Source organism: Artemia sp. Qi Xiang Cuo, chromosome 6, assembly GCF_049724085.1.
Source record: "Artemia sp. Qi Xiang Cuo chromosome 6, ASM4972408v1, whole genome shotgun sequence".
Classification (NCBI taxonomy): Eukaryota; Metazoa; Arthropoda; class Branchiopoda; order Anostraca; family Artemiidae; genus Artemia; species Artemia sp. Qi Xiang Cuo.
In genome coordinates, this window is record NC_142799.1 from 27,498,693 (window position 1) to 27,522,441 (window position 23,749).

The window sequence follows — 23,749 nt, forward strand, 5'->3', positions numbered from 1 at the left end:
TCTCTTGGAATTAGCGGTTTTTTTCTTAATAGTAACAAATTTGTTCTAATAGCTGCAAGTTTTCCGTCAAAGACGTCAAAGACTTAGAACTAACAATTTTATCTACGTTTAAGTTTGGTTCATTTAACTTAGGTTAACATGAGTGCTCCACTTTGTTATCATAAACAAAAAATTGTTACTTCTAAGAGAAATTTGTTATCTTTGACGGAAAACTTGCTGTTATTAGAAAAAAATCCTTACTATTAAGAATTAAGTGTTACTTCCAAGAGAAATTTGATGATATTAAGTAAAATTTCGTTAGTATTAAGAAAAAAGTTGTTACTTCGAAGGGAAAATTTGATAGTGTTGAGAAAAACATGCAGCTTGTGTTTTTGTTTGCGCGTGTGTGTGTTTGTGCATGTGTGTTTGTGTGCGCACGTGTGTGTGTGTGTGTGTTTGTGCATGTGTGTTTGTGTGCGCACGTGTGTGTGTGTGTGTGTGTGTGTGTGTGTGTGTGTGTGTGTGTGTGTGTGTGTGTGTGTGTGTGTGTGTTTGTGGGTCTGTGTCGGTGTGTGTGTGTGTGTGTGGGTGTGTGTGGGGTGTGGGTCGGGTTTGGGGGGGGTGTTTTTGACGGTGTGTTGTTTGTTGTGGTTTGTGTGGGGGGTTGTGGGGGATTGGTTGGTGTGTGGATTTTTGTATGTTTTTGTGTGTGTGTATATCCGTGTGTGTTTGTTTGTATGTGTGTGTGTTTGTGTGTGTGTGTTTGTGTGTGTGTGTGTGTGTGTGTGTGTGTGTGTGTGTGTGTGTGTGTCTGTGTGTGTGTGTGTGTGTGTATGTGTGTGTGTGTGTGTGTGTGTGTGTGTGTGTGTGTGTGTGTGTGTGTGTGTGTGTGTGTGTGTGTGTGTGTGTGTGTGTGTGTGTGTGTGTGTGTGTGTGTGTGTGTGTGTGTGTGTGTGTGTGTGTGTGTGTGTGTGTGTGTGTGTGTGTGTGTGTGTGTGTGTGTGTGTGTGTGTGTGTGTGTGTGTGTGTGTGTGTGTGTGCCAGGGGGGGCAAGTAATAGCGAGGCACAGGATAGGATTTTAGATAGTGTATTACGGAGGGCTGGGTTGCTAAAACACGAACCAATGGATTTAGTGTGTGATTTTTAGCATGAAAATATCTGAAAATATCTTAGGTATGAGGATGAGGTGTCAGAGAGTGTCAGGGGACCACTAATAGTATGACAGCTGTTGGGAATTAACGGAAAATAATGGCAATAGAAAAAATATCCATTGGGGGTATTCAAGCGTTAGAAATATGTATAAATAATGATGACGAGTGTCATAGGGTGTCGTCAAATTGCCATTAAAAAAAAACAGTGGAAATAAGGAGTAGGCTCGTTCAAGACGTGTTTTAAATACTCTGTGGCGTGAATTGCATTGGAGTAACACGTTCTAGAAATGAAATACCGAGTTCCCGCAGTTCAAGTAAAAAAAACACTGTTTAATTTAGGTTCCAGAAGCTTATTTTCGGAGCAAAAAGGTTGAAACTTTCTTAGGGGTCGAGGGCTGCTGCCATGTGGATTACGGAGGGGGGATGTTGGAGTGTTGGGGTGTGTGTGTGTTTGTGTGGGTTGTGTTTTGGTTGGTGGTTTGTGTGTGGTGTTGTGTGTGTGTGTGTGTGTTTTTGTTTTGCTGTTTGTGTTTGTGTGTGTGTGTGTATGGGTGTGGGTGTATATATGTATGTATGTCTGTATTTATATGTGTGTGTGCATGTGTATGTGTTTGTGTTTCCAACGTTATAAGACGCTTACAATGGTGATAACGGGTGACTTAGGGCTGCTAAGAAGTAGTTATAGTGTGGTACCGTGGGGCGAATTGATTGCGAAAACTCGAATTATTTGGTTGAAGTAAAACTTTTAGCAAGAAATATCTGAAAAATGTCTTAGGAATGAAGATTGGGTTGCCAGAGAGTGCCAAGGGGGCTCAGTAATAGTGTGGCACAGGATGGGGTTGAGATGGTGTATTACGGAGGGATGGGTTGCGAAAACATGAAACAATGGATTTAACGTGTGATTTTTAGCTGGGAATGTCTGAAAATATCTTAGGTATGAGTATGGGGTTTCAGAGTATGCCAGGGGGGGCAAGTAATAGCGAGGCACAGGATGGGATTTTAGATGGTGTATTACGGAGGGCTGGGTTGCGAAAACATGAACCAATGGATTTAATGTGTGATTTTTAGCATGAAAATATCTGAAAATTTCTTAGGTCTGAGGATGAGGTGTCAGAGAGTGTCAGGGGACCACTAATAGTATGACAGCTGTTGGGAATTAACGGAAAATAATGGCAATAGAAAAAATATCCATTGGGGGTATTCAAGCGTTAGAAATATGTATAAATAATGATGACGAGTGTCATAGGGTGTCGTCAAATTGCCATTAAAAAAAAAAAACAGTGGAAAGAAGGAGTAGGCTCGTTCAAAAAGTGTTTTAAATACTCTGTGGCGTGAATTTCATTGGAGTAACACGTTCTATCAATGAAATATCGAGTTCCCGCAGTTCAAGTAAAAACACTGTTTAATTTAGGTTCCAGAAGCCTATTTTCGGAGCAAAAAGGTTGAAAATTTCTTAGGGGGTGAGGGCTGCTGCCATGTGGATTACGGAGGGGGGATGTTTGTAATGGCATGGCGGTATGGAGTGTTTCGTGGGACATCATGATAGGCTCGGGTTGCAAAACCTTGTATCACGGGATTTAAATGCATGAATTTTATTACGAAATAACAGAAAAAATATCTTAGGAATGGTGACGGGGGAGGGTTCAGTTAAACGGCTAAGTTGCACGGTTATAAACATGGGCTTGGCTTGCGAAAACTTGAATCACAGGATTTAAAGGCATAATTTTTAATGGGAAATCCTTGGAAGATGTCTTGGGGGGAGTTATGACGATGTCAGAGAGGTGATGTATGCCATCTATATTTGTATGGATACCAAGTTGGTATGAATTGCCTAGACTAGTATACTCTAGAGCTTAAAGATAAAGCGGGAGCCGTTCAATGAATTTTTCGGTAGAGGGGGGGTGAAATTGTTAAAAAAGCTCTATCCATTTTGTTAAAAAAGCTCTAAATGTAAAATAAATTTAACCGTATTATTAAGGCACCCTTCCTCTGGAACTACTTGCTTGGACCCCTCCCCTCTCATCCTTCTTTAATTTATGCGTGTTATTGTTTATACTTTATCCCTATGTAAGCCTTTTCATGTTTTCTTTTTTCCTTTCGCATTGTCCTGTCTCAAAACGCCGTATTTTTGTTAAGGGTTCTCAGAAATACTTCTTAAAACGCTTTAAATCTATCTATAATATCTCTCCCCTCCTGCCCCTTGGGTTGCATGCTAGGATGTCTTTTCTATAATAGATGTTTTTTTGCATATATTACGATAATCCTCTTTTCACGTTTTATTTTTGTTTGTCATGTTTTTTAACTGTTTTGTTCTATGTTTTTGAATTTACTTTTACATAGTCCTGTCTCAAAATGCTGTATTTTCGTTAAGTGATCTCAGAAATATCTCTTAAAACGCTTTAAATTTATCTCTAATATGACTGCTCCCCCCTACCCCCTGGTTTGCAAGCTAGGAAGTGTATTTCTTTAATAGATGAATCTTTTGCATATATTACGATAAGCCTTTCTCACTCTTTATTTTTTGTTTGTCGCGTTTTTAACTGCCTTTTTCTATGTTTTTATTATTATTTGTGAATTTGTTTTTTAAATAATAAGACATTTATTTACAAAGTCTGTGTTTTTAAGATTTATTGTTTTGGACTATCAATGTGATTATACAATTCAATCACTCCTTATTCTGTATCGCTATTAATATCTTGAGAGCAAATGTCTCCGGGAGCTTGCCAAATTTGGGGCAGTAAGCCACCGTTCTAACGAATGCCAAAAATAGGGAATCTCAGGTATCGTACATTAGGTTAACTTTATAATATACAGAGTGGGACAAAATATTAGGAATGGCTTGTTGGTTCTCCCGGTTAAGGCAAAAATCTATTGGATGTGAATGACCTTTCGAGTCCTGGCGGGGTCAAAGAAACAACTAAAAGAAAGAAAGAAAAATGTATTGAGCGTTTTGGGCGAAAAATGAGATGTCAAAATGGTTATTATGTGACAGTGATACGCAATCATTACGTAAGGTGTGTGCTGTCGTTACGTTATAAGCGGGGATGCTCCCATGGGTTCTTGACGCAGGGTTACGTAAAATTTTGTCATGCATATTAGACCCGTCCGTTTGAATTGGGCTAAGTCATGTGACGTCATTGGAGTCCATAGGGGTGTATCGTGACCATATTGCGTAGGGGTGACGGTTTGAGGGGTTGGTAGCTCCACTTATCTGACCCCTTAAGGCATGAGGTTGTGTCGTGTGACATCAAAGGGCATGTGGTCATAATCCTATGGGAAAAGAGAGAGCATATCCTAGAAATCTAATGCTAATTACACTTTGGTTTCCGTGACGTCAGAGGAGCCCCGGTAGAAACAGCTGACCGCATCGTACGGGTGCGAGGGATTCACCCTATTAAGACACGATTCCATGCAAACGCTTAGACACCTGTATGGGGAAAACACCTGGAAATTGAGCCTAGAAACAGGGGTCCGCTAGAAACAGCTGACCGCATTGTACAGGTGCGAGGGACTCCCCTTATTATTTAAACTTGTCTATTATCCCGATCCCTTTCCAAGTAATTGAAACACCCAGGACTCTTGTCAGGGGTGGGGATATTGCCTATAAACATGGCATGAGCTCGGAATCTTGCCAGGGGTAGGAATTTCATCAGGAGTGGGAATCTTGCCAGGACTCTCACAGGAATCTTTCCGACTGGAAACAGGGATGCAGTGACGTCAGAGGGTACCCTTTAAAACTAGAGATAGGCACCATTTAAAAGCGCCGTGAGGGCATACTACTTATATTAAGTACGTAAACTTACCTAACATAGGTACCTTTCCCCCCTAAGCCCTCCAAAAACTAAAGTTTTAAAGTTTTCGATGTTATGACGGTTCGAGGTTCTGACGGATTTTTTTGTCGATGTTATGACGGACTCCTGACGTTCGTGCTCCTGACAGTTCGATGTTATGACACCTTCCCGTGAAAAACACTGGTAATCTTGCATACAGTTTATCATAGTGTATGACTAGACTATGTATCATCATGTTTGCAGCAGCAGCTGCAACCTAGCAAAGAGCGAACCACAGCCCAGGGTAACTCACGTAAATACGTTTCTATAGTAAATATGTTCATAGTAAATCACGTTTAGAAAAAAAACTACTTAGTAAAAAATTAATTGCCATCTGACACTGATTCAAGAATGGTGCTCTTATTTCGGTTCTTCTTAATAGTAAAAGTTTACTGCGAAAAGATTTTTATGGTGATTTCGAAACAAAGTCTGAAACCCCTCAAAAATGGCTTCTCATCAAAATAAAAAGTCTATTATTGGAATCAGCAGGGTCAAAAACCTAGTTAGGAAAAATTGAAGCCCCCCTCCTTTAAAAACAAGGAAAATGACTTTTTTGCATGGGTAGCTCTGATCTGTCTCTCGTTTTTTATTTTTCTTCTTTTTTTTCTAACAAGGCTAGGGGGTAACCAGAACGTCATAGAGAGATGTGTTACAGCTCATTCGAACGGAAGTTAAATTTCTTAGTGACCTTATAAGTGACCAAAAAGATTGGAGGGCAACTAGCCCCCCTTCTTAAATGCCCCCTCCCCCCAAAGCCATCCGATCACAAATTTTATGTAGCCGTTTTGTTTAATATAGTCCAAAGGTCAAATATACTTGGTTTTGGTGATTATATGACCCTCCATAGCCCCTAGGAAAAGGGCTGCACAGTGTATCAGTATCGGACGTATTGATCTCGCGCGTTTGGGTATTAGCATATTGTTATTGGTCATATTGATATCGTAGGTATCTAGACAGATTTTTAGTAGCTCATATAAAAGATATTGCTCATTTCGACGTCCTTCCTATAAATTCCACCACCAGCAAATTCCAAATGGCACTTAAAACAGTACTTTTGGTCCCATGTCTCAAGTGGAAAACCTGGTGCTAGTCGGCTACCAGTACTTTTTAGAGTGAGGTTTAATAGATTATTTGAAAGCTATTGCTCGTATCTACGTGATGTTTATCAATTCTACCATCCGTAAGCACAGTTTATATAATTATCGTAAGCACAGTTAGATAATTATATAAACTGTGTCCGTAAGTGTGATATAGTACTAAAAACAATACTTTTGATGTCACTTCTTAGGTAGGAAAGCTTGGAAGTATAAAAAGAAATCCTCATTGTAATAATTATTGTCCTAAACCCGTAACTGGAGTTTTGCAAGAACACCTCTCCTATGTTCCTCTCTCAAGCCCCCTTAAGCTACAAAAAAAAAACTGAAAAAGTTTTTCAGAAAACTGAAAACTAGCAGTATAGTAATAAAAAAGGAAATATGTACTAAAGGAAACTGACCTGTTTCAGTGGATGCTTAAATTATGCTGGCTTATCTTAGTTTTGACAACATTTTTGTAGAAACTGAATTTCCGCTGGGAGGGGGGGGACTGGAGTCTGAAGGAAAATGAGGTCTGGAAGGGGAAGTTGTCCCCTCTGCCCCATAGCAAATAACGCCCCTGACCTTAACCCCTTGCCACTAAGTGGTTGGAGAAGTGTAGGCATGTGGTTCTGGAACCACTCAAAGTTGTATATTAAAAGAAAGATTACTCATTGTTATACTTTCTTATTCAAATTATTTACTTCACATTCCACCGTAATATTCCCTCCATACGTAAGATTGTGCATCAAAAGAGGAATAAAGGCAAATAAAAACAATTCTGCAGGAGAATCCAGGTAATTCTTCCCAAAATTTGGAAATGAAAAAAAACATAATTTGTAATACCATTTATCGTACCTACGAGAGAAATGATCTTTTTTGAAATTTCCATTCATGTCTGAGTAACGAGTGGCTTTTTATTTATGGGCAGGTCAATAAAATCCCTAAGCCTAAAGGCATATTTCTGTTGAGCTGGCAAGATTTTCCGCGAGTATGTCGATATATAAACCTGTCCGCTCAGTTAACCTATGCGTCGAAGCTACTAACCTGGAGCTACTTTCTTAAGTGTGACTAAATTCAATTTTTTTTAAACAAAGAATTAAAGATCTATTTCCTCTTTTTAGTTTTTTTTTACAAAAAGAAACGACACTATGTTTTGATTTTTTTTTCCCATTCTAAACTTAATTTTTCCTTCAATTCTTGTATGGCTTCTTAGTTCATCTTCTGAATAAGGGTTGAAGTGTCTTATCTCCCCTAGATTAAAGGTGATTAGAAATTAAAAAAAAAACAAGTTTTCAACTGAAACTAAGGACTAACATTAAAACTTAAAACGAAAAGAAATCATTCCGTATAAATAGAAAAGGTCATAACAGCTTTGTTTCTATTTTAGATTTTAATCAAAAACGACCAAAGATTAATTTAAAAAAACAAACAAAGTTTTTCTGAGGGAAGTAAAGAGCAAAGTTGATACTTGAAACCACAGTTTATATAATTATCCAGTAAGCTTATCGCAGACCATTTCTGGTCTTCGTTCTCGGTTTTCGGTGCGAACAAAAAGCTCTTCCTACTTCTTCATTCAGTTATGGATCAGTGTGTTTGCGTCTATCAATGAGAAATGGTCACTAAGTGCATTATTCGTAATAGCGGGTTTCCACTTGTTTCCGATTGTTTCGCGTCTGTCTTGTCTACCCGTGAAAAGATATGATTCCGCCTATGTTTCTATGTTCTCTGGAGCACTCGCACCCCGGTCCGGGTTTTTATAATGGGTGAGATAGGGAATGATCATACTGGATAATTATATAAACTGTGCTTGAAACGAACAAAAATTATTACTTCATCGCCTATCTAAAATATATCAATAAAACTAATGCAAACAATTCATCTGGTAATATTTCCCTATGTTTGTGGGATTATATAAAACTAACGCTTTACTGAAAACACAAAACAATATAGGAGTTTTTGTACGGTAAAAGTAAATCTTTTAAGGACACTTTTAACAGTATAAAAGTAAAGCATTTTTAGAGTCTTATTATATTTATTTTTTTTCGTTTAATTTGGCATCGCTTCTGCACAATGAGCTCCGTTCAAGGATTGACTATCGTTTTGGATCTGAAAAGGACATGTCATGATTATTTTGCAGACAAGTTCGAAGCGAAGGAATCTTATTAGCATTAAATATATTCTCACACTGGCTTTACATGAAAAATGAAACTCAGACAGGAAAGAAAATAACAAAATGAAAAATTACATCAAAAAAGGGTGAAAAAACGAGGATTTTGTCAGCCAGTGGCGAACCATGAAGACGAAGAAACAAGCAAATATTTCGACAAGGACCTCCGCAAAGTCGTCCTCAGTAATAAACAAAAAAGAAAAAAAAAGAAAAAAGAAACCAACGAAAATCGAACCTTTCAAAGTTTGCCTGGCAACGATGGAACAATAACTAACGAATAATCAGGTTGGAGTCAATGGAAAATAAATACACCAAGAAGATTGAGCAGTAGTCTTATGTCTTGATATTGCCTTACATCGTGTACAAATTTGTTCATTATTTGATGTGTAAACAGGTTCTCACAAGTTATATCGGGTGAAAATACTGATTGAGTTATTCAAAATTAACTTGTCATAAATTGGGCTTAATGAAATACCTAAAATGTCTCTACTTATTGCTGAATTTCGGTTTAGATATTTTTTTTATCTCAAATACCTCCTTAAAAGGTTGTGGTAGCCCATTTACAGTGTATATTAAGGTTGCCTTGTCAAAAAGAACCAGATGTGTCGGACTTTCAAAAATAAACAGAGCTAATGCCGAATCAAAGTTGTCGTTTTTATTTTCCAATCTCAGGGACTTATCTATTGAAATGTTGTGTTTAGGCAAACGTTTACCTAGTTGTTGATGGGTCCTACCAATGTAAAATTTCCCACATGAACACAGAATTTTGCAGACACCACTACCCAGTACAGGGTGAGTTTTATCTTTTCCTGAGTTGAAAAAATGTTCAACTTTTTGTTCAGCTTTGAAAGAAACAGAGAGATTATGTTTTTTGAAATTTGTCCAAGATTATCGCTAAGTTTTGGGATTAATGGTAAAGTAATGAAACTTTTTTTTCTCAATTGCCGGGGTAACTGAATCAAGGGGGACGGGCTCCCTATTTTCTTGTTTTATCTTTTTATCTATGATATTTTCAATAATTTTTATTGGGTAACCATTGCAGAATAGAATATCTTTGATATAATTTAATTCAGAATTTATATGACAACGAGAACAGATTTTAAAAACTATGTCGACTAAAGAGATTGTTACCCTTCTTTTCCGAGAAGGAGGGTGATATGAAGAGAAATGTAGATATCGATCATTATGGGTCGGCTTTCTGTATATAGAAAATTCAAGGCTAGGAGCCATTTTTATAATCAAAATATCCAAGAAAGGCAGCTTACCTGAATTTTCCAGTTCCATTGTGAACTGAAGATTCGAATCAAAAGAGTTCAAATGTGCCAAAAGATCTCTTAGAGAGTCTTGTCCATATTCCCAAACAGAAGGGATATCATCAACGAAACGAAACCAGATAGAGTGTTTTAAATGGAAACTATTCAAAGCAGACCGTTCTATGAAATCCATGTAAAAATTTGCCAAATAAGGAGACAAAACAGTGCCCTTGGAGAGGCCCCTGATTAGAAGGAATTTTTTTTTCGGAACCTAAAATACCGAAAAAAAGTTTTCCTTCAAATCATGGGCCTATCCATGGGCACTGTTTTGTCTCCTTATTTGGCAAGTTTTGACATGGATTTCATAGAACAGTCTGCTTTGAATAGTTTCCACTTAAAACACTAGATTCGTTTCGTTGATGATATCCTCTCTGTTTAGGAACACGGACAAAACTCTCTATAAAAGATTTTTTGGCACATTTGAACTCTTTTGATTCGAATTTCCAATTCACAATGGAGCTGGAAGATTCAGGTAAGCTGTCTGTCCTCGACGTCTTCATTATAAAAACTGTACCTAGTTTTGAATTTTCTATATTTAGAATGCTGATCCATAGCGATCTATATTTAAATTTTTGTTCAATTAACCCTCATTCTTTGAAAAGAGGGATAGTAATCTCTTTAGTCAACAGAGTTTTAAAAATATTTTCTCTTAATCATATAAATTCTTAATTAAACTATATCAAAGATATCCTATTCTGCAATGGTTACCCAATAAAACTCATTGACAATATCATAGATAAAAAGATAAAACAAGAAAATAGGGAGCCCGTCTCCCTTGATTCAGTTACCCCGGCAATTGAGAAAAAAGTTTCATCACTTTACCATACATCCCAAAACTTAGCGATAAACTTGGAAAAATTAAAAAAAAAACATAATCTTTCTGTTTCTTTCAAAACTGAACAAAAATTTAAACATTTTTCAACTCAGGAAAAGATAAAACTGACCCTGTACTGGGTGGTGGTGTCTGCAGAATCCCGTGTTCACGTGGGAAATTTTACATTGGTAGGACCCATCATGAACTAGGTGAACGTTTGCATGAACACAAAATTTCAATAGATAAGTCCCTGAGATTCGAAAATAAAAACGACAACTTTGATTCGGCATTGGCCCTGTATATTTTTGAAAATCCGACACATCTGGTTCTTTTTGACGAGACAACCTTAATATGTATTGTAAATGGCCTACCCCAATCTTTTAAAGAGGTAATTGAGATAAAAAATACATACACCGAAATTTAGCATTAGATAGAGATACTGGAGATATTTCATTAAGCCCAATTTATAACAATTTAATTTTGAAGGACTCAATCAATATTTTCGCCGGGTCTAAGTTGAGAGAACCTGCTTGCACATCAAATGAAGACCGAATCTGTAGACCAGCTAAAGTTATAGCAAAACAAAGGACTATTGCTCAATCATCTTGGTAAATTTCTTTTTCATTGATTCCAACCTGGTTCTTATTTAGTTTTTGTCTTCTTGTTGTCAAGCAAACTTCGAAAGGTTCGATTTTCATTGGTTTCTTTTTTTTTCTTTCTTTTTTGTTTAGTACTGAGGACGACTTGGCGGAGGTCCTTGTAGAAATATTTTCTTATTTCTTTATCTTCATGGTTCGCCACTGGCTGACAAAATCCTCGTTTTTTTCACCCTTTTTTGATTTTATTTTTCATTTTGTTACTTTCTTTCCTCTCTGAGTTTCATTTGTCTTATTAGTATTAGGAATACAAACTCACTTTAGAATTTGTATCACAACTAAAATCCTCTGTTTTATAGAGAGAAAGAACTGGGTTTCCAGAGTTCATATTACGGTTGATATGTTCTTCGTTTCGAGTAATATTAGGTAAAACCAAGACGTTACCTGATAAATCAATCCATCGTTTTATATGATTAATTAAAAAAACTTTTTCCACAAAATACGTTTTTCTAAGAAAAGTAAAGAACTCCATAAAACGAAAAATGAGCAAAAATAAAATCAAATAATCTACCAAGCGTGAAACTACCACAAATCCGCATCTATAAATAAATAAAACTCAAAACGAACAGAAATTACCATAAATAACCGAGTCAAAATAAAAACGAGCAGGAATTAACATAAGTTGGGCGCAAAACCCCTATGCCTTCGCAAGGCCAGATAACCTCGTTCTTTCAGGGAAAAAAAAAAAAATAATACTTTAAATCTTTTTGTTTTTTAAGACTTTATAGTTTGGCCTGCTATTTGAATGCTGGAGAAAAACTTTCAGCAATTTTTAACCACATACACCCTTTCAAAAATCTGGACACAAATAGTAGTGTTTAATTTACTTTCGTACCTCCTCTAGTTGACCTGAAATTAAAAACTTGATACCATTCGCAAAAAAATCTGTTTACTTTCTTTGATAGCTTGGATACGCTTACACTATTTTGATTGGGTTAAATTTTAAGAGCAGAAGTAGCCCCGAAAGTTTGAACATAATACACTCAGTCGTTCTTGGTATACTGCTGAGACGCCTTATTGGGAATTAGCATTATCACAGTGCATTTTAATTTAATCTTAAGGCAACATTTAGTTTTTAAACATAATGGGCAAATGGGAGGGTGGGAGTGGGAGAGTGGTTGCGGAAGGGGAATTAGTTGCCCTCCAATCACTTTCGACTATTAAAAAGTTATCAGCCCTTTCTATTTTCAATCGAATGAGCCCCTTTCGAAGTTCCCACGAAAACTCCTTCGATACGAAGTGCCCTGGTCGAAACAACAACAACAACAACAAAAAATATCACTTATCACTTTCGACTATTAAAAATGAAACTAGCCCTTTGAATTTCAAATCAAATGAGCTGTTTTTTGAAGTTTCTGTGACAATGCCTTCTATAAAAACCTTATATGCCCCCAGGGCATAACTTAAACCCCTTGCCCTGAGTTCTGTGGGGGAGTATCCTTCTCAAAAACATATTTTCTATCAGGAAATCAACTACGTTGAACAAAATGGCTATCTCAAAATTTTTATTGGATGTGTTTGGGGGAATGATGGGCGTGGGGGGGGTAGTTGCCCTCTAATCACTTTCGACAATTAAAAAGGGCACTATCCCTTTGAATTTCCAATCGAATGAGCCTTTTTTGAAGTTTCTACGACAATACCTTCTATAAAAACCTTATATAGCCCTAGGGCATAACTTAAAACCTTTGCCCTGGGGGTTTTGGGGGAGTGTCCTCCTCCAAAAAACATATTTTCTACCTGGAAATCAACTAGCCTACGCTGAACAAATTGGCTATCTCAAAATTTTGATTGGATGTGTTTGGGGGAATGATGGGCGTGGGGGGGGGGCGAAGTGCCCTCCAAATATTTTGACTATTAAAAAGGGCAATAGCCCATTGAATTTCCAATGGAATGAGCCTGTTTTGAAATTTCTACGACAACGCCTTCTATAAAAACCTTATATGCCCCCAGGGCATAATTTAAAACCCTTGCCCTGAGGGTTGTGGGGGAGTGTCTTCCTCAAAAACATTTTTTCTATCTGAAAATCAACTAGCCTACGCTGAACAAAATGGATATCTTAAAACCCTTGCCCTGAGGGTTGTGGGAGAGTGTCCTCCTCAAAAACATATTTTCCATCTGGAAATAAACTAGCCTGCGCTGAACAAAATGGCTATATCAAAATTTTGATTGGGTGTGTTTGGGGGAATGATGGGCGTGGGAGTGGGTTTGAGGTGCCCTCCAATCAATTTTGACTATTAAAAAGGGCAATAGCCCATTGAATTTCCAACCGAATGAGCCTGTTTTTAAGTTTCTACGACAACGCCTTCTATAATAACCTTATATGCCCCAAGGGCATAACTTAAAACTCTTACCCTGAGGGTTGTGGGGGAATGTCCTCCTCAAAGACATATTTTCTATCTGGAAATCAACTACGCTGAACAAAATGGCTATCTCAAAATTTTGATTGCATGTATTTGGGGGAATGATGGACGGGGAGGGGTAGTTGCCCTCCAATCACTTTCGACTGTTAAAGAGGGCACTTGCCCTTTGAATGTCCAATTGAATGAGCCCGTTTTGATGTTTCTACGACAACGCCTTTTATAAAAACCTTATATGCCCCCATGGCGTAACTTTAAACCCTTGCCCTGAGGGTTGTGGGAGAGTGTCCTCCTCAAAAACATATTTTCTATCTGGAAATCAACTAGCATACGCTGAACAAAATGGCTGTCTCTAAATTTTGATTGGGTGTATTTGGGGGAATGATGGGTGTTTGGGGGGGGGGGGGCTAGTTGCCCTCCAATCACTTTCGACTATTAAAAGGGCCCTAGCCCTTTGAATTTCAAATCGAATGAGCCTGTTTTGAAGTTTCTGCGACAACGCCTTCTATAAAAGCCTTATATGTCCCCAGGGCATAACTTAAAACCCTTGCCCTGAGGGTTGTGGGAAAGTGTTCTCCTCAAAAACATATTTTCTATCTGGAAATCAACTAGCTTACGCTGAACAAAATGGCTATCTCAAAATTTTGATTGGGTGTGTTTGGGGGAATGCTGGGGGGGGGGGGGGGACAAGTGCCCTCCAATCAATTTCGACTATTAAAAAGGGCAATAGCCCATTGAATTTCCAATCGAATGAGCCTGTTTTGAAGTTTCTATGACAACTCCTTCTATAATAACCTTATATGCCCCCAGGGCATAACTTAAAACCCTTATCCTGAGGGTTGTGAGGGAATGTCCTCCTCAAAGACATATTTTCTATCTGAAAATCAACTACACTGAACTAAATGGCTATCTCAAAATTTTGATTGGATGTGTTTGGGGGAATGATGGGCGGGGGGGGGTAGTTGCCCTCCAATCACTTTCGACTATTAAAAAGGGCACTAGCCCTTTGAATTTCCAATCGAATGAGCCTGTTTTGAAGTTTCTACGACAACGCCTTCTATAAAAACCTTATATGCTCCCAGGGCATAACTTAAAACCTTTGCCCTGAGGGTTGTGGGGGAGTGTCCTCCTGAAAAACATATTTTCTATCTGGAAATCAACTAGCCTACGCTGAACAAAATGGCTATCTGAAAATTTTGATTGGGTGTGTTTTGGGGAACGATGGGCGCTGGGGGGGGGCTAGTTGCCCTCCTTTCACTTTCGACTATTAAAAAGGGCACTAGCTCTTTGAATTTCCAATCGAATGAGCCTGTTTTGAAGTTTCTACGACAACGCCTTCCATAACAAACAACAAAAGTACGAAGAACAATAGGAAAATCTTTTTGCAAGACAGTGAAGATAATTTGAATGAATATTTCAGCCTTATGTCCAAGTGTTATCCTCAGCAAGACATAAATATATGAAAGAAAAAATAATCACAATAAAATGCGACCAATAAAATCAAAAGCAAAAAATTTTTCAAAAAAGTCCTAGCATATTTACTTCAGCGAAGTTCAACCAGGACTGATTAAAAGTAAGGTAAAACAAGGCGATTCAATGAGATGAAAGAAAAATAATTTAAAAACACGGATTAGCAATAAGAACGTGTTTTTAAATTATTTTTCTTTCATCTCATTGAATCGCCTTGTTTTACCTTACTTTTAATCAGTCCTGGTTGAACTTCGCTGAAGTAAGGATGCTAGGACTGCTTTGAAAAATTTTTAATTTTTGGTTTTATTGGTTGCATGTTGTTGTGAGTCATTTTTCTTTCATATATTTTTGTCTTGCTGAAGACGGCCCTTGGACATAGGGCCGAAATATTCATTCAAATTATCTCCACTGTCTTGCAAAAAGATGTCCCTATTGTTCTTCGTACTTTTGTTGTTTGTTATGGAAAGGCAGTGTGGTCTTCGTCACTATTTACGCCTTCTATAAAAACCTTATATCCCCCAGGGCATAACTTAAAACCCTTGCCCTGTGGGTTGTGGGGGAATGTCCTCATCAAAAAAATATTTTCTATCTGGAAATCAACTACGCTGAACAAAATGGCTATCTCAAAATTTTGATTGGATGTGTTTGGCGGGATGATGGGCGTTTTAGGAGGGGGGCTAGGTGCCCTCCAATTACTTTTGACTATTAAAAGGGTACTAGCCCTTTGATTTTTCAATCGAATGAGCCTTTTTTAAACTTTCTATGACAACGCCTTCTATAAAAACCTTATATGCCCCCAGAGCATAACTTAAAACCCTTGCCCTGAGGGTTGTGGGGGAGTGTCCATCTCAAAAATATATTTTCCATCTGAAAATCAACTAGACTACGCTGAACAAAATGGCTATATCAAAATTTTGATTGGGTGAGTTTGGGGGAATGATGGGCGGGGGGGGGGGGGGGGTGAAGTGCCCTCCAATCACTTTCGACTATTAAAAAGGGCAATAGCCCATTGAATTTCCAATCGAATAAGCCTGTTTTGAAGTTTCTATGACAATTCCTTCTATAATAACCTTATATGACCCCAGGGCATAACTTAAAACCTTAACCCTGAGAATTGCGGGGGAGTGTCCTCCTCAAAGACATATTTTCTATCTGGAAATCAACTAGCCTACGCTGAACAAAATGGCCATCTCAAAATTTTGATTGGATGTGTTTGGGGGAATGATGGGCAGGGGGGGGGGTGTTAGTTGCCCTCCAATCACTTTCGACGAATAAAAAGGGCAATAGCCCTTTGAATGTCCAATCGAATGAGCCTGTTTTGAAGTTTCTGTGACAACGCCTTCTATAAAAACCTTATATGTCCCCAGGGCATAACTTTAAACCCTTGCCCTGAGGGTTGCGGGAGAGTGTCCTCCTCAAAAACATATTTTCTATCTGAAAATCAACTAGCCTACGCTGAACAAAATGGCTATCTTAAAATTTTCATTGGATGTATTTGGGGGAATGATGGGCGTGGGGGGAGGGGGCTAGTTGCCCTCCAGTCACTTTCGATTATTAAAAAGGGCACTAGCCCTTTGAATTTCAAATTGAATGAGCCTGTTTTGAAGTTTCTACGACAACGCCTTCTATAAAAACCTTATATGTCCCCAGGGCATAACTTAAAACCCGTGCCCTGAGGGTTGCAGGGGAGTGTCCTCCTCAAAAACATACTTTCTGTCAGGAAATCAACTACACTGAACAATGCTATCTCAAAATTTTGATTGGATGTGTTTGGGGGAATGATGTGCGTGGGGGGGGGGGCAAGTGGCCCTCCAATCACTTTCGACTATTAAAAAGGGCCCTAGACCTTTTAATTTCCAATCGAATGAGCCTGTTTTGAAGTTTCTACGACATTGCCTTCTATAAAAACCTTATATGCCCCCAGGGCGTAACTTAAAACCTTTGCCCTGGGGGTTACGGTGGAGTGTCCTTCTCAAAAACGTATTTTCTACCTGGGAATCAACTAGCCTACGCTGAACAAAATGGTTATCTCAAAATTTTGATTGGATGTGGATGGGGGAATGATGGGTGTTGGGGGGGGCTAGTTGCCATCCAATCACTTTCGACTATTAAAAAGGGCACAAGCCTTTTAAATTTCCAATCGAACGAGCCCGTTTTGAATTTCCTATAACCAAACCTTCTATAAAAACCTTATATGCCCCCAGGACATAACTTAAAACCCTTGCCCTGAGGGTTGTGGGGGAGTGTCCTCCTCGAAAACATATTTTCTATCTGGAAATCAACTACGCCAAACAAAATGGCTATCTCAAAAATTTGATTGGATATATTTGGGAGACTGATGGGCGTGGGGGAGGGGCTAGTTGCCCTCCGATCACTTTTGACTATTAAAAAGAGTAGCAGCCCTTTGAATTTCCATTCGAATGAGCCTTTTTTGAAGATTCTGCGACAACGCCTTCTATAAAACCTTATATGCCCCAGGGTATAACTTAAAACCTTTGCCCTGAGGGCTGTGGGGGAGTGTCCTCCTCGAAACATATTTTCTATCAGGAAATCAACTACGCTGAACAAAATGGCTATCTCAAAATTTTGATTGGATGGGTTTGGGGGAATGATTGGCGTGGGGGGGGGGTAGTTGGGTAGTTACCCTCCAGTCACTATCGACTATTAAAAGGACACTAGAACTCTCGATTTCCAATCAAATGATTCCCTTTTGAAGTTTCTACGACGACCCATTCCATATGAAGTTTCCTGCTGTAAAGGAAAAAAAATAATAAATGATACATATGTGCCAACATCGTTCTTATATGCCCTCAGGGCATAACTTAAATCCCTTGCCCCGAGGGTTCTGGAGGAGTCTTCTCCTTAAAAAGATATTTTCTATCTGGAAATCAACTACGCTGAACAAAATGGCTATCTCAAAATTTGGATTGGATGTGTTTGGGGGAATGAAGGGGGTGGGGGGCTAGTTGCCCTCCAATCACTTTCGATTATTAAAAAATGCACTAGCCACTCCAATTTCCAATCGAATGAGCCCTTTTCGAAGCGTCTACTACAACTCCTTCGATACGAAGAGCCCGGGTATGGAGAAAAAAACAAAAAAACAACACATTGTGCCCACATCTTTCTTTACTTAGGCAGCGCTAGCGCGCTGCCTACGATATGATGTGTAATGACTTTAAACTTATTATTTCTATGCCTAAAGATTTAAGATAGTTTCAATTGTATTCTGAAAGCTACTGATATCACAGCTCCTTTAGGACTATGAAAAGCGTTATAGATTAGTTTGTTGTGAGTGAGTGAGTGAGTTCTGTATTTAACAATAAAAATCATAGCAAAAAACTACATCAACAAAATCTCCCCTATAAGGCTCCATGGCCGGGGAAGAACAGGGGAGATGAAAAAATACCAACACAAAAAATATATAAACAAAATACCAACACAAAAAAATATATAAACAAAATAATAAAAAAATAAATCCAGTCGCCCTACCTTAATAATCTCCAGAATGACAAGCTAGGGCAGGGTATAAAACATAAATTCACCAACTCAAATAAATATTCAACTCAATCCAGAGACATCAACTCCTAGGGAAACCGAAAAAAAACTTAATTGCTAGCTAGAAAATCTCTAACATAGTTTTTGAACATACCAAACGAGTAGCAGCTTCGTGCAGACACAGGGAGCATGTTCCAAATTCTGTTGCAAGTTGTCAGAGGGTTGAAGTCAGACCTCACTGATGGAGTATGAAGAATCTGTAAATTGCTGAAAGTGCAAAGATGATAAGTCGATTGATGAGAAACAAAAGATATATTATTGCATAGAACAGCAGGAAGATGGCCGTGCAATTGTAAAAAGATGAAAGAAGAAAAAGGATGAAAATAGAGAGATTTCAAATCAAGCAAGGGTTTCAGTGAAGATCGGTTAGTTTCCTTAATAAGGGTCCTTGCTTTATCATAAAGTTTTTAAAGTGGCATCAGAGACGAGGGAAAAGTTGACATTCAAATAACAGAACAATATGAAACATAAGACTGAACGATTCTTAGAACAAGATTCTAAGAATCGACCCTGGAAATATGTGTTTGAGCTTTTTAAGGATTCCAAGACTCCTGGAGACTTTCATTTTAATCAGGTCATTATGATGCTTGAAAGAAAGAGTTTCGTCAAGCAAGATGCCTAGGAATCGAACGTAACGAGCCCTAGGTCTACTTAGAGAACCTCTTGATACATGTATTTCATTTAAGTCAGGGCAAGCCTTTGAAACTCAGGAGAAAATGAGAAAAAATTTGAGTGTTGTTGTGAGGCGACGTATTTATTTTTGACTCCTAAATCAATATTCTTCTTTTTATACTTGGCTTTTGTGTTTTTAGTAAAGCGCTAGTTTTCTGTAATCCTACAAACGTAGGGAAATATCACCAGTTGATTTATTTGTATTAGTTTTATCGATATGTGTTAGATAGGCTGTGGAGTAATAATTTTTGTTCGTTTTAAGTTTCAACTTAGCTCTCTACTTCCCTCGGAAAAACTTAAAAAAAAAATTAGTTCTCGTACATAGCACTAATCACTTCTGTGTGTTTGTCTGGTATACTATACAAGGATAAGACCTTTGCTAAAGCTCTTCTATCAACAGAATCGAATACTTGCTCGTAATCTTTAAAACTAAGAACCAAAGGTGTTTGACAACAGTAGAATGCTAATATGGAATTTGCTCGGAGGTATAGCAATTTCAATGCTATTTGCTCGGAGGTATAGCAACTTCTACATTATTCAATAGAAGCTGGACACCTTTTCAAAGAGATTCAGAGCTCCCTCAGATGGCATTATACTTCTACTACTTTATGTTCCTTCCTATGATATTCAGGGCCTTTACGGTCCTTCCTATGCTATTCTGGGCCTTCGTTATACTATGTTCCGTCTTGTACTTGTTACATAACATGTTATGAAGGACAAGTTTTTCTGACACAATTTACCAAATTTCTAGTTCATGGTATACATATCTTTGTAACATTTTTGCAAAAAAGGATAATGAGATTCGCAAATTGGACGAGCGAGGATAGCACGAATTGCTTGTGAAAAACCCCGGATGAATTAGTTGAAAATAAAGTTTTAACGGACAAGTTTTTCTGACACAATTTACAGACCAGATTTCTAGTTCATATATTTTTTGATAACTTGATAGGTGATTTGAATAAAAGGAATTCAAATATTTTGTCTATGAAATAGAAGCTAACTCAATTTGCGAAAAGGTATTTCCATTTGCACGACTCTGATCTGATTTGAATTATCGCCGACAATGAGATTTAATCACTGCTAAGCCTATTGTTATTGCGAAAGGGTTACTCAATTTACAGCTTAGTGTTAACTGACAGAGTTCCAAATACGAACATTTTGAAAAGCAGACAAAAAATCGGACATTATAATCAGAATTATTTGATTAAAATTTAAAAAGGGGTAATGAGATATATGACCTGTATAATACACAAGTGATGTTTGATAAGTATTGTCAATTTAAAATAGGATCTATGCATTTTTTCTTTACATGGTGTTCGTTCAATTGAAAGCGAGGATTTCTGTTGAATAAATAATTCTTATATTTTTTCCGTTCAATTGAAAGCGAGGATTTCTGTTAAATAAATAATTGTTATACGTTTTAAAATAGCTTTACGGGGTTTGAGGGGCTCTGTCGTTTTATTCCGTGTGATTTTTTCTTTACATGGTGTTCGTTCAAAAAGCGAGGATTTCTGTTAAATAAATAATTCTTTTATTTTTTCCGTTCAGTTGAAAACGAGGATTTCTGTTAAATAAATAATTGTTATACCTTTTAAAATAGCTTTACGGGGTTTGAGGGGCTCTGTCGTTTTATTCCGTGTGATTTTTTCTTTACATGGTGTTCGTTCAAAAAGCGAGGATTTCTATTAAATAAATAATTTTTATATTTTTTTCCGTTCAATTGAATGGGAGGATTTCTGTTAAATAAATAATTGTTATACCTTTTAAAATAGCTTTACGGGGTTTGAGGGACTCTGTCGTTTTATTCTATGTGATTTTTTGTTTAAATGGTGTTCGTTCAAAAAGCGAGGATTTCTGTTAAATAAATAATTCTTAAATTTTTTCCGTTCAATTGAAAACAATGATTTCTGTTAAATAAATAATTGTTATACCTTTTAAAATAGCTTTACGGGGTTTGAGGGGCTCTGTCGTTAAATTCCGTGTGATTTTTTCTTTACATGGTGTTGGTTCAAAAAGCGAGGATTTCTGTTAAATAAATAATTGTTATACCTTTTAAAATAGCTTTACGGGGTTTGAGGGACTCTGTCGTGTTATTTTGTGTGATTTTTTCTTTACATGATGTTCGTTCAATTGAAAGCGAGGATTTATGTTAAATAAATAGTTCTTATATTTTTTCCGTTCAATTGAAAGCGAGGATTTCTGTTAAATAAATAATTGTTATACCTTTTAAAATAGCTTTACGGGGTTTGAGGGACTCTGTCGTGTTATTACGTGTGATTTTTTCATTAAATGGTGTTCGTTCAATTGAAAGCGAGGAATTCCGTTAAATAAATAATTTTTATATTTTTTGCGTTCAATTGAAAGCGATGACTTCAGTTAAATAAATAATTGTTATACCTTTTAAAATAGCTTTACAGGGTTTGAGGGACTCTGTCGTTTTATTCCGTGTGATTTTTTATTTACATGGTGTTCGTTCAAAAAGCGAGGATTTCTGTTAAATAAATAATTATTATATTTTTTACGTTAAATTGAAATCAATGATTTCTGTTAAATAAATAATTTTTATAACTTTTAAAAGAGCTTTACGGGGTTTGAGGGGCTCTGTCGTTTAATTCCGTGTGATTTTTTCTTTACATGGTGTTGGTTAAAAAAGCGAGGATTTCTGTTAAATAAATAATTCTTATATTTTTTCCGTTCAATTGAAAGCGAGGATTTCTGTTAAATAATATAATTGTTATACCTTTTAAAATAGCTTTACGGGGTTTGAGGGTCTCCGTTGTGTTATTACGTGTGATTTTTTATTTAATTGGTGTTCTTTCAAAAATAGAGGATTTATTTTAATTAATAAATTCTTATATTTTTTCCGTTCTATTGAAAGCGAGGATTTCTGTTAAATAAATAATTGTTATACCTTTTAAAATAGCTTTACGGGTTTTGAGGGTCTCTATCATTTTATTCCTTGTGATTTCATTACATGGTGTTCGTTCAAAAAGTGAGGATTTCTGTTCAATAAATAATTATTATATTTTATCCGTTCAATTGAAATCGATGATTTCTTTTAAATAAATAATTGTTATAACTTTTAAAATAGCTTTACGGGGTTTGAGGGGCTCTGTTTTTTTATTCCTGGTGATTTTTTATTTACATGGATTTATTTAAAAAAGAGATGTTTTCTGTTAAATAAATAATTATTATATTTTTTACGTTAAATTGAAAGCGAGGATTTCTGTTAAATAAATAATTGTTATACCTTTTAAAATAGCTTTACGGGGTTTGAGGGGCTCTGTCGTTTTATTCCGTGTGATTTTTTATTTAAATTGTGTTCGTTAAAAAATCGAGGATTTATGTTAAATAAATAATTCTTATAATTTTTAATTTATATTTAAAGATATGATTTATGTTCAAGAAATAATTTTTATACCTTTTAAATGAGCTTTACGGGGTTTGAGGGGCTCTGTCGTTTTATTCCGTGTGATTTTTTCTTTACACGGTGGTCGTTCAAAAAGCGAGGATTTCTGTTAAATAAATAATTCTTATATTTTTTCCGTTCAATTGAAAGCGAGAATTTCTGTTAAATAAATAATTGTTATACCTTCTAAAATAGCTTTACGGGGTTTGAGGGACTCTTTCGTTTTATTCCGTGTGATTTTTTCTTTACATGGTGTTCTTTCAAAAAGCGATGATTTCTGTTAAATAAATAATTCTTATATTTTTTCAGTTCAATTGAAAACTATGAATCCTGTAAAATAAATAATTGTTATACCTTTTAAAATATCTTGACTAGGTTCGATTGACTCTGTTTAGTTTTTCCTTTTTATTTTTTCATTAAATTTTGGTGGTTCATAACGAGAAGAGTTCTGTTAAATAAAATATTCTTATATTTTTTCATTTCAATTGAACATGAGGATTTCTGTTAAATAAATAATTGTTATACCTTTTAAAATAGCTTTACGGGGTTTGAAGGGCTCAGTCGTTTTATTACGTGTGATTTTTTATTTACATAGTGTTCGTTCGAACAGCGAGGATTTCTGTTAAATAAATAATAAATAAATAAAATAAAATAAATAAATAAAATAAGCCCATATAATTACCACATTCTTTCATTCTAACTTAACTTGTAGGAATAGAGTTTCGGTTACTATTGAGCCTTACATGCCTGAAATCATGAATTAGAATATTTAATTAGCTGTTTGGGTTTTCAGACATAGTTTTTTAGATGTTCATGGGTGTTAGGTTCCCGGAGGGTTTTATGACTCCTCCCTCCAATGAATTCAGATGGTTTTAGGACTCATCCCCCTAGCCATAACTCCATTCAACCTTGAGCGAAGATATAAAAGTTTGATGAAGTATTTTTCTACTTAACAACTACATTAATAACTTCCAAGATGATAGGACTGTATGACACAGAATTTATCAGTTACCGAGAGTTCAATGACTCCTCACCACAATGACTTCCAGGGGTTTTATGAAAAAAAAGTTACTTACTTGCGATTTTTTCATAATTTCTTGAATGAAGTATCTGTACTGTATATCCAAGAGGTGAAATCAATAAAGAGTTTGTTACTTACTTACAAATATTTTCATAATTTCTTGAATGAAATTGTGTATCCAAGAGTTGACTTCAAGAAAGAAATTGTTACTTACTGAGAATTTTTTTCATAATTTCTTGAATTAAATTTCTACATCGTATATCTAACTCGTGAAAACA